Genomic DNA, 12,033 nt, shown 5'->3' with positions numbered 1-12,033 from the left:
CTGAAAATAATACTTTTTTGTGTGTTGACAAGCTGATCTTAAGTCCCCCAAGAAATAAACTGAACGATTAAGGCATTCACTTAAAAGAATGTGGATTCTTGAAAGCCCATCTTTTAAATTGGTTTTTGAATCTTAGATAAACCAGCCACCATTATACTAATTGGCATCATTTTGACATTTTTACATTTTTGTCAAGTTAATTTATCCTGTATTACTCTCTATTATAGAAAACACAGTGCACCGTGGAATTATCTAATTAACAATAAGAAAAAAGATTTGTTTTCAGCAGTTCAGATTTTGCAGAGATAGAATGGGTGAGCAGAATCTTAGCTTTATAAATGTTCCTCTGTTCCTGGACTTAGCTAGACAACCATAGGGGCAGTGGGACTTCAGGATTGTCTTTTTGTCTTCATTATTTAAGCAGACATATGGTAATGTAGTTTTGGTCAACTTGTTCATTTTAAAACTCCATGTTAAGGTTGACAGATTCATTCTCTTATATATTTTTTCTTTTTGAGGAGACTATAGAGAAACCACACTTCTTGTACTTACGATATTTTAGCCTGATTACCAAGTGAAATTTTACATATGATTCTAGAGAAGTGAATTCAGTAATTGAAGAAAAATTTAAGTTTGTAATAGTTTTGGATTTCTTAGGTTGGGAATATTTCTATCAGCTTAAAATGACAATAGTGTTTTGTCTATGTTACTATGCAAAATTATGGTAATGGAAAGTCTAGCCAGTTTGTAGAAGGAGTATTGTACAGAAACCTCAACAGGTTGACATTATAGTGGCTGCAAGTGAACAGTTGCTTTGGGAACCTAATGGAATTTAGAATAAAATCCATGTGTAGTTTGAGAAATTATCATCTAAGTGTGGATTAACTTTTTTTTTTAAAGAACAAATACCAGTCATTTTTCTCTTTTTTAACTTTCTAAATAACATAATATGCAGATTTCATATTACAGTATAGCCAAAGTACAGTCCTAGAAATTATTGACTAGAAAGATTTTAAACTGAAATTGCGAGTGAATATTAAATGGTGGTTGCACACAGAAATGTATTGTTAATTCATTAATGTAATGTTCTTTTTTGTTGAGGATTTTTCACTAAGTTTTCTCAAGTGACTTTTACTGGTAGGAATCTGCTTTCTTTCACAGTTTTGTGATGATAAATCACCTTCAGAATTCTTGTGAATTTTTTACTACTTAGTTTTACTAAAGAATGTCTTTTAGTGTACTTAGCTAATAAAGTAGGAAAATGTTAAGGCCTGTGGAGAGAGGTTACTAAAATTGAAATGTCAAGTAATTTTATTGAGGATGACACAGTGATCATTAATGATTGACTATGAGACTTTTTTTTGAGTAGGATTCACTTTTCTTTTGTTGTGGGCTAGAAATTTTGCACTCATGTCACAGTATTCTGCTCTCTCTGTCCTAAGGTATTAAGCATTTTCCAAGTTTAGGATTGAATGTGTGTATGGGCTTATGAGACAGAGAAAATGTGGAAAATCAGCTTGGGCAAATGACCTTTAATAATAGCACTTGTCTCCGGTAAGAACTACCAGGAAGTGACTAAGATTTCTTTAAGATAATTTAAGCGCATAAAGAATGAGAGTGAATTCTACTCATTCCTGAAATTACCTTGTTTCCTTCCAAGGCAGAGAGTTAGGGGTTTACTGAAGTTATTGACATAGATGATTAAATTCTGATCCAGTGGTTGGAGCTCCCAAAGCTTCTCATTTATAATTTGCTTCTTCTGGTCATTGTCTTGTGGACCCTTGGGTTTCATCTGACGCTACAGTTCCTCTGATTATCTTTGGGAAAGATTCTGGGATGTATTCCATAATCACAGTGTTATAGAAATGACTTTTTTCTTGCTGGCTTCCTGGATTTTGTTTACAACCTCTTTTATACCTAGAATATTAAGGCAAAGTGTAAATCAGGGTTGAAGGATCCTTAAAAAGTTGTTTTGGTTTGTTCTGGCTTTAGGCACTTTTATCTTTAAAATATCTCAGAGATGAGATCTATGTTCTTTGAAGAATCCTATCACCCTACTTTATCAAGACAAAAGTCCATCCTTTGCTTGGCTTATTGTTTCTTGCACAGGTCACTGAATAGGCTGAACTAAATACCTTTTTAGTATGGTAAAACCCTTTTCCTTTTTTCTTTGACAGTCCTGAGCTGAAGAATAGGCAGCCTCTTTTTGGAGTTCTACTTGCTCTGCTGCAAACCGTCTTAGCCAGGGGCTGCAGCAGATGAAGTCATTGAAGAATGCTTTATTTATCTACAGAACAACTAAGTGTATTTTAGTAGCTATTGCCTGTTAATTTTTGTTTTCTTTCACAGGATGGCAGCAAATGGTGTTGACCGGATGTATCTGTGTATATGTCAAATAGTCCTTATATCTTTGAGTTTCTGATTAGCACCTGCCCCACGACAAGACTGGTGTCCTTTTATGCCTCCTTCACTTTTTGAGTTATATCAGAGGACTGCCCTTAAGATGTGTAGATTAATAGGACGGTACATTTGTAATGTGGCTATATCTTTTAAGGCTATTTGTACTTCATATTATCTTTTCCAGTCTAGTCCCAGACTGGAAAAAATGTTTGTTTTTTTTCTTATTTCCTAATCTTTTGATCATTTTTAATGTTTCTCAACATTATCAGCACATTTTCAATATCTTCTCTCAGATGAGAAAAATTAAAAGAAGCTTACTACTGTTAGGTATTGTGAGGGGAGATAGCTTGCAATTTTATTTATAATATTCTATTTTTACTTATGTAGTCTCTGAAATTTTTGCATTTTAAAATAGAACCCATCATTGCTGATTCATAGTTACAGGAATATTTTAATAAAACATATGCTGCTTCCTCCCCCCCCTTTTTTTTTCTTTTTGGGTTAACAGGAAAGTAAAACATTTAAAAAGGAAAGTAGTTCGGTGAAAGCAGGATGTAAAATGACTTTTGAAGGTGGAAGATTTGGGGAATATTCATCCGTGAATTGGGAACTCCATGGGAAAAGGCAAGAGGTCATTAATAATGAAATTATACTAAGAGGCATGAAAAGTTTTGATGGTCTAGATTTGGTGAGGCTAGCAAGAGAGAAGAGAAATTAGACACACTACCAAAAGAAAAAAGAGATGAAATAAGGCATCTTTTTCACTTTCCTTTTGGACTTCTATTCTAGATTTTGTCTATGTGGTATGCATTTATACAGGGTAATGTATTGAAATGACATCTTGTTCATCAAGATTGGATAGATTTTGTACACCCATGTTTGTAGCAGCATTCTTCACAGTAGCTAAAATGTGGAAGCTACCCACGTGTCTATCAGTGGATGAATAGTTAAACAAAATGTGGTATATACATACAATGTAGTATTATTCAGTCTTAAAAAGGTAATTCTGACATAGGCTGCAACATGGATGAACCATGAGGATGTTATGCTAAGTGAAATAAAGCCAGTCACAAAAAGAGAAATACTGTATGATTTCCCTTATATGAGGTACTTAGAGTAGTCAACTTCATAAAGACAGAAAGTAGAATGGTAGTTGCCAGGAGCTTGGGGGAGGGGGAAATGGGGAATTATTGTTTGATAGGTATAGAATTTCAGTTTTATAAGATGAAAAGAGTTATGGAGAGGGATGGTGGTGATGGTTGGGCAACATTATATTTAATACCACTGAACTGTACACTTAATAATTAAGATGGTAAATTTTATGTTATGTATGTTTTACCACAATTTTTAAAAATGGGAAAATAATTGGGAAGATTTGTTCTGGCAATATTATCAGTACTGGACATAACAATACAGGGTTTCTTCAATAAGTGTCTGTGGTATCGACCCAGTGAATCAATCTGTTCTTTAAAAGAGCAATCATTACAGAACTGGGAGAAAATACAATAGTGATGTTTCATTGGGAGACTTAACAAGCTTAGCTATAAACCTCTGATTTTCAGTTTGGAAACTTCACTAGCCTACAAGTTGTTAGGAATTGTAGCCCAAAGTTACATTTTCATGTCACGAAAAGTGATAGAGCTTATTATATTCAAAATTCTTTTTTTTTTTTCTTTTTTCTTTTTTTTTTTCAAAATTCTTAATGTTATTGTTACCTATATTACCATTTGTAACATTACCAATGTTATAAAGCTCTCTGTGATCCGGTTTCTGCCTTCTCTCTACTTCTACAGGCTCAATTCCAATAAGTTGCCTTGTTGTTTACTGAACACCAGTCACAGTGGCCTCTGTTGCTCAAAAATGCCACGCTCCGTGCTGAGGACCCTCGTGTGTTTTATTTTCTCTGCCTGAAACACCTTCCATCTCTGTTGTCTTCCACCCCTGGCCCACAACAAGTTTCTACTATCAGGTCTCAGTTTTAATGTTTCTTCTTCCATGACTCCTTCTCTGACTCATCACTCTCCTTATTGCAATTGCAAGGGTAGTTTTTGAATTATCTGGCTTAATTTTTAATTTATTTATTTTTAGAAATTTATTATTTATTTATTTAGGGCTGGGTTGGGTCTTCGTTGCTGTGCGCGGGCTTTCTCTAGCTGCTGCGAGCAGGGACTACTCTTCATTGCGGTGTGCGGGCTTCTTATTGCGGTGGCTTCTCTTATTGTGGAGCACGGGCTCTCGGTGTGCGGGCTTCAGTACTTTTGGCATGTGGGCTCAGTAGTTGTGGCTCACAGGCTCTAGAGCGCAGGCTCAGTAGTTGTGGTGCACGGGCTTCATTGCTCGGCAGCATGTGGGATCTTCCCAGACCAGGGCTCGAACCTGTATCCCCTGCGTTGGCAGGCGGATTCTTAACCGCTGCGCCACCAGGGAAGTCCCCTGTTTAATTTTTTAAATCTCTTCTACTAGGCAATACAACATGCACAGAGCAGAGGCTTTCTGGCTTGGTTTGTTTCACTTATGCTTGGTTATATAGTAGATGCTCAGTAAATCTTACTTGTTTAGATGAAGAAGTTTCCTGCTAAATTTATTGTACATTAGCTGCATATTTTAGTTTCTGCTTTGGGTATATTAGTAACTTAATTTGCAAACATAATATATATTTTTTAATGAACAATATGGACAGTTTTAAGATATTATCTTAGCAGTTAATCGTTGTGATATATGAGTGGCTGTCTTATACTACTTTTTTCCATTTTTAGGAAAAGAGAAAGAACCTATATGGTTAAGGCATTTGACTTTTGAGAATTATGTTACGTGGAGTGAAATGGTTGCTCACATTGTTTCAGTGTGGTAGGACAGTGCCAGTCTTGCCTCACATTTTAGTTTTGATATGTTGAGTACAGATCTGCTTACTCATAAGGGGTAGATTTTAGAGTCTTGTGGGGCCTGAATTTGGGCCATGATGGAAAGGACAGTGTCCAGAATGCCAGCTCTAAGACTAAGAACAACCTGAAAAAAGAGAAGGAACTAGTGTCTCAGCGTACGCCATCATTCTTTTCCTCAGACCATCCACATTGCCAGGCTAAAATAATGCATGGACAGAGATTATTATTTGAGTGTATTAATGTAAAGATCTTATTTGAGACTGTTTATTCTGGAGATTGGTATTTGTAATAGGTGTGGAGAAATGGTGAGTGAGGAAGCAGTGATGGTAGGTTTTGATTTTATTCTGCTGTCTCTGAGGTCTTTCAGTTAAGGAAAAGAAAGCAGAAAAAGCAGCTTGCGGTTTAATGGGCTTTGGGATCTCCCTTGCAGTGTAAAAACCACAAACTTTTCTTGAAGTGGTGGAATGTCTTAAACGGGGTTTCCCAGAAAGCAGAGCCCTGTAGAGTAATAATTTATTAGGGAGTACCAAACCGGACTGAGGAAGGAGAAAGGGAGGGAGAGCCAATATGAAAATGCGCCATCTAGCTGGCTGTCGCTAACCGTGACAGCTTGCTTGATTGCATGGGATTGTGTAGACTCCATCTCAAGACAGTCTATCTGGGAGAAGAGGGGAACAATTTATCTAATGTTATCCATCTTCCAGTGACCAAAGGCTCACCTCAGGAGGTATTAATTCACCTGCATTTCTGAGCTCTATATGAGTAAGTCCTGGCAGAGACCTATGGTGTCTGGCGATGTCTTGTCCTTCAACACAAAAGTTTTGGGGTGGCAGGTGAGAGGCACACAGTGTATAGGCCTGAAGCAAGGTACTGTCAGATAGTTCCTCTGTGACACTGGTCAGAGTCCAAGCAGAGCTGGTTGCCATAGTGCTGGCTGGAATGAGAGATGAGTGAGGCTAAGAGGACCTGGGGTGATGCATGTGGGGCTTCTAAAAATTGGGGATGGAGGCGGAAAGCTGAGTATCAAAGTCTAGATCTGAAAATTTGGCTTCTTTATGCTTAGGGTTTATGGGGGACATGTAATGCTGGTTTGTTTTAAGCATAGTAGCATTACGGGGATTGGTATTCTATTAGAAGGGCTAATAGGGCTAAGTTTTAACTCTTGGTTATAAGATAAAGATAGATCCAACTGTAAGCCACTTTCTTCTTTCAAACAAACAGTTGCACAATTTGATACTGTGTGTTGTACACTTGATCCAGAAGCCTCACATAAGCAAGAATGTTCTGTCAGACTGGACAAGAACAGAAACTAAAAATTGAGATACCAGTCTTAGTCATCAGGAGGATGTGAGTTCAGATGGCTCCGTTTGAATATTTTAGTGGGCACCATCGTCATTAGAGGAACAGTTGGGTTTTTTTTCTTATCACAGATCCTGTGGCTAAAAAAGCATACGCACGCACATATCTACATACATATATATATTTAAGTAAAGCATCCCTAAAATTTTTGTTACTTGTAGCTTAACTAGCACTGGCTTAAAATAAAAATGTTTGCTCTTAAACTATGCTTATTTTAGACCTACTTTTAAAATTTGCAATTGTATCAAAAGTGAAATGTTGAAGGAGACATTATTTCCGTTCATTTAGCAAACATTTATTGGGTATCTTCTATGTAGTTAGTAGACATGAGAAATACTTGGTTCTTTGGCTATCGGCTCAGATAAGATTTGATCCTTGCTCTCAGGAGCTTAGAGTAACACATTAGCTAGTGATCGTAAGCATCATAAGCATAAGTAAATGCTGTTATAGAAGTATAAGCCCTTTTTTTGTGAACCCAGAGATGGTGACTCTAAAGTGGGAATTTAGGGAAAACTTCCTGGAGGAGGTGATTTTGAGCTAACTTTTGAAAAATGGATGAACCAGGAGTTCGTTGTAAGAAGGGGTTGAGGATTGAAGGTGAGAAGGACAGTCCAGGCAGAGGGACTATAATGTGTTAACAGAATGCAAGTTGTTTGGCATGGCAGAAGTGAAGAGTGTCCGTGGGTGAGTTGCAAGAATAAGCCAAAAAGGTAAGTCAGGGTACTATCATAAATTCCTTCTTGTGCTTGTTTGAGGAGCTGAAGTGCAATTCTAAGGCTATGAGAAGCTATCATGAATTTTAGGGGAGTGACACTGTCAGTTTTGAATTCTAGGATGATCACTTTGGCAGGATTGTGGAGGAACAGTAATAGGACTAGATGAGAGAGCCAATTAAGATGTTATTATATTGATCCAGGTGAGATGTAATGAGGCCTGATTTAAGTCTGTGTTAGAAATGGAGAGAGGGGGACCCAACTAAGGTATTAAAGAGATTGAATGAATAGGGTTTGGTAATTCATTGAATATGAATGAGAAAAAGGCCTTTAGGATGGCTTCAGGATTTCTGAGTTGAGTGACTGGATAGATAGTTGTGTCACTCATCAAGATGGAACAGATAAGAAAAAGGAATAAATTTAAGGAAAACAGTGATGAGTTAAGGTTTATGTTGAATTTGATGTCCAAAGAGTTAATCATCAGGTGATTGGAATGTGTTGAGAGTTAAGGAGAGAGGTTTGGGCTAGAGATACAGATCTGGGAGTTGGTGGTGTATATATATAGGTGATAGTTGAAGTTGTTAGTTTAGATCAATGATTCTCAACCAGGAGTGATTTTGCCTCTCCACCCGCCCCCCCCCCCACTCCCCAGAGGCATTTGGCAATGACTAGAGACATTTTTGATTGTCACAACTGGGGGATCTAGTAGGTAGACACCAGAGATACTGCTAAATATCCTGTAATGTACAAGACATCCCCTCACAACAAATTATTATCTGGTCCAAAATGTCAGTTCTGCTGGGGTTGAGAAATCCTGATTTAGATAAGGTAACGCAAAAGAGTTTTAGAGAGAGTCAAGTACGGTATAGGACTGAGGATAGAATTTGGGGGAGATAACCTAAGGTGATCAGAGAAAAACTGAGGAGTGGCCAGAGAAGTAGGAAGAAGACAAGGAAAAAACTGCACCCCGGAAACCAAGGGGGAGTTTTAGGGTGAAGTGGTCAACATTTTCAGAGAGGCTAAATAAGAATTAAAAATTATGTTTTAAATTTGACAGTATATCCAAGTTTTCAATTTACTAAACTACTATTTTGAAGACGTCCATGTACAACTTGTGTTGTGCTTCTTGAAGAAATATATTTTATAAAGTATTTATATTTGGCCTTTGGGAAATCAGTCATTTGGGAATCATTTATTGAGTATGTCTATAATGGTACTGTGCTGTGCTCCAGGGAAAAAAGGATGAGTAAGACGTAAACTATTCTTGAGGCGCTCACAGTGGGAGTGATGGGAAATGTCAGCACACTAAGTACCGTATGAAGCTATGAACAGAGAACCATACAAACAGAGAGGACCTTCTAATATTTCTGTGATGTAGTCCAGACAACCCTGGATCCTGATAAGGCTTAAAAGAGCAAAAGACTTGGGCATATTAAAAAAATTAATGAAAAGATTATGTTTATCTTTTTTTTTTTTTTTTTTTTTTGTGGTATGTGGGCCTCTCACTGTTGTGGCCTCTCCCATTGTGGAGCACAGGCTCCGGACGCGCAGGCTCAGCAGCCATGGCTCACGGGCCTAGCCGCTCCATGGCATGTGGGATCTTCCCGGACCAGGGCACGAACCCGTGTCCCCTGCATCGGCAGGCAGACTCTCAACCACTGCGCCACCAGGGAAGCCCCTATCTTTTTTATTTTCGTGTTAAAAAATGGACATTGAGACCATGGGTGATATCTTTTATCTGTCATAAGCAAAATACATATGGGATGTTTCATTTATAAATCACAACATAATCTACCACCTTCTACTACCTCTACCCCAAAATAGCCCTTTATGTTTCAAATGTGCCTGAGGCTTGTCTCATTTCTGTAACCTTCCTCCTTCCTGTCTACCCACTTCTGTTTCTTTGTAATTCCAGGCAGAGATAGTAAATGGTAGCTGTAACAGAGGGCTGTGGGGACTTGGGGGTTTTCTGGAGAACCTGCTATTAAGACAGTGTGCTGTGGTGGGAAGATCTTGGGCTTTGGAGTCTCACTGACCCAACCGCCATTTCTGATGGCACCACTTACTGCTGTGTGTGCATGGGCAAGGTCTACAACTTTGAAGGCTGTATGAAAAATAAGTGAGATAATAAATTTAAAGGTTCTCAGTAAATGCTCACCCCCTTTCACCATTATTGCAAGTAGTCAGTAGCAACAGAGGATGCTTCAATTAAGATGATAGCATGCTCTGATGAAATTTTCAGTTAGATGGGGATAGCAAAAGAATTATTACAGGGGAGGCAGTAAGATATAGTTGTTACCATAGATTTTAGCGTCTGAGAGACTTGGAGTCAACTCCTGACTGCAAGCTATGTTATTACCTTTGTTTACTTTGAGCAAGTTGACTTAAACTCACCAAGACTTAGTTTATTTATACAGTAAATGGGATTGGCTTTAGGAAGATAGTCAGCAAAGCCCACCTAAGTATTTGTGTCTTCTTTAATTGAAAGTGATTTTATTCAGCCTCAATTGTCATGAATATCTTGACACACTCTGCCCAGTTCAGGAGGTCCATCCACAGAAAAAAGACTAAAATATTTATTGTCTGGTTCTTTACAGAAAGAGTTTGCCAGTTCCTGTTATATGCAATTAAGTTACTTGGAATCAGTTTGATTCTTTTGAGGACAGCTTTTAAACTTCGAGTGGGTCCAGAGCAGGCTTTAGTCTAGGGCTAGCTTACCCCAGAACTGCTATGATTCCTTTCAGAGGACTCTTACCATGTATTAGGAGATCTTTCCTCTCTGGTTGGTGGGAGCATAGAAACTGTTTCCAGCTGCATGTGATCTTCGGGAATTGCAGCTCTCTGCTGATTCTTTCCTCAGTCCCAGGGAATTTCCTCTCACTCACAGATGAATACCCAGCTAGAGACTCCTCAGGTCCCCTGTGCAGTTCTCTGTGTTGCTCTCTCCTCTCGGATACACTGCCCTGTAAATTCTCGCTGCCTTGGCTTCACCTGACTCTGAATAGTTCAGCAATGTTACTGGGCTTTGTTTGGATTCCCCCTTACTGTGCTGCAACCTGGAAACTGCCTCTAGGGCAGTAAACTGGGGCAGTCGTAGGACTCATCTTCTTGTTTCCCTTCTTTCAAGGATTGTGGTCTTCCTGCCTGTGGTCCTGTGTCTGAACACGTAGTTTTATATGCTTCGGTCCAGTTTTCTAGTTTTTCAAAGTGTGCTGGTGTTGGTGGGGCAGGGGGGGTGGAGTGCTACGGGAGGTAGTTACAGGGTAAATCCTGCTTTTTACTTTTTCATGGCCAGAAGCAAAGTTATGTTCATAGCTTTTCTTTTTTCTTTTTTCTTCCTGTATACTCCCTAGGAAGTCAGATGAGTCCACAATCTTTACAGTCACCTTTTTTTCATAGCAATTAAGTGACGTGGCCATTTGTATTAGTCTGGGCTCTTCAGAGAAGCAGAACCAATAGGAGGTACAGATAGATAGATGGATAATAAGGAGTTAGTTTATGTGGTTAAGGAGGCTGAGAAGTCCCAGGATCTGCAGTCAGCACGCTGGAGACCCGGCAGAGCTGATGGTATATTCTTGTCCAAGTCGAAAGGTGTGAGAACCAGGAGAGCTGGTGGTGTAAATTCCAGTCTGAGTCTGGAGGCAGGAGAAGACTGATATTCCAGCTTGAAGCCTGGCAGGGAGGGTATATTCTCCCTTACTCTGCCTTTTTGTTCTGTTCAGGCCTTCAATGGATTGGATGAGGCCCACCTACACTGGGGAGGGTAATCTGCTTTACTCAGTCTATTGATTCAAATGTTAATCTCATCCAGAAACACCCTCACAGGCACACCCAGAATAATGTTAAACCAAATATCTGGGTACCCTGTGACTCAGTCAAATTGCCCTAAAATTAACCATCACACCACAGGATCTCCCAGTTTTGCCCTTCATCTGATTTGTATAATCATGAATCTTGATAACACTAAATGCATTCCCTTTGGTCCCATTTTCTCCTGCTATGGAGATTATTCCTGAGTTTCTAGAGTAATCTCAATCTCATTTCAAAGATCTATTTCCTGGGGTCACTTTCCAACAAAAATGCAGAAGCACTTTTCAAATTATTTGAGAGGGACTGTTTATAAATATGTGGAAGATGTGGGAAAACCACAAGAGGTAGGATAATACCTGTTGATAACAGTTGAGCAGTTACCTCTAGGCCTGAAGAGGGGAGGGGAGGGAGCATATCAAACCTGGAAGGAGACAGTCCTTGTAGAGATGGCTGTCTTGGGAGGAGCAGTGACACTCGGTAGAGGCACCCAGCCAGCCCAAGATCACCCCACAGAGAGAAAACCAGGAAATGAAATACCCAAACCAACACCCCCCCGCCCACACTTCCTCTTTCTGATCTGCTTTTGATGCAGTCCATAGAAGAACCCCTGGGTCAGAGAGAGGGTGAACTGGAGGGGCAAATGACAGATAATCAGCAAAGTCAGGGGAGCTGGGTTATAGTAACCGCCTGGCCCCTCTCCCTCAGAAACAGAAGTGTTTCAAGATGCAAACCTAGGATTTGAAATGAGAGGAAATCCAACTTACAGATTGTCATCTTTCTGCCTTTCTGTATATATAGTCACTCCCAAGTTATTTCCTCTGTGTGCACTGGAGAATTGATGAAAGCAGCGAAGGAGAAATAATGTTAGA

At 39.1% G+C, this 12,033-nt stretch overlaps 1 protein-coding gene across 2 annotated transcripts in view; it reads left to right on the top strand.

The window, feature by feature from the left end:
* Nucleotides 1-12,033, top strand: part of NUBPL (NUBP iron-sulfur cluster assembly factor, mitochondrial) — a 249,732-nt gene that overhangs the window by 63,054 nt on the left and 174,645 nt on the right. The window lies entirely within an intron of this gene.

Source organism: Grampus griseus (genome assembly GCF_964374135.1).
Source record: "Grampus griseus genome assembly, chromosome: 2".
Taxonomy (NCBI): domain Eukaryota; kingdom Metazoa; phylum Chordata; class Mammalia; order Artiodactyla; family Delphinidae; genus Grampus; species Grampus griseus.
This window is presented reverse-complemented; position numbering and strand designations above follow the sequence as displayed.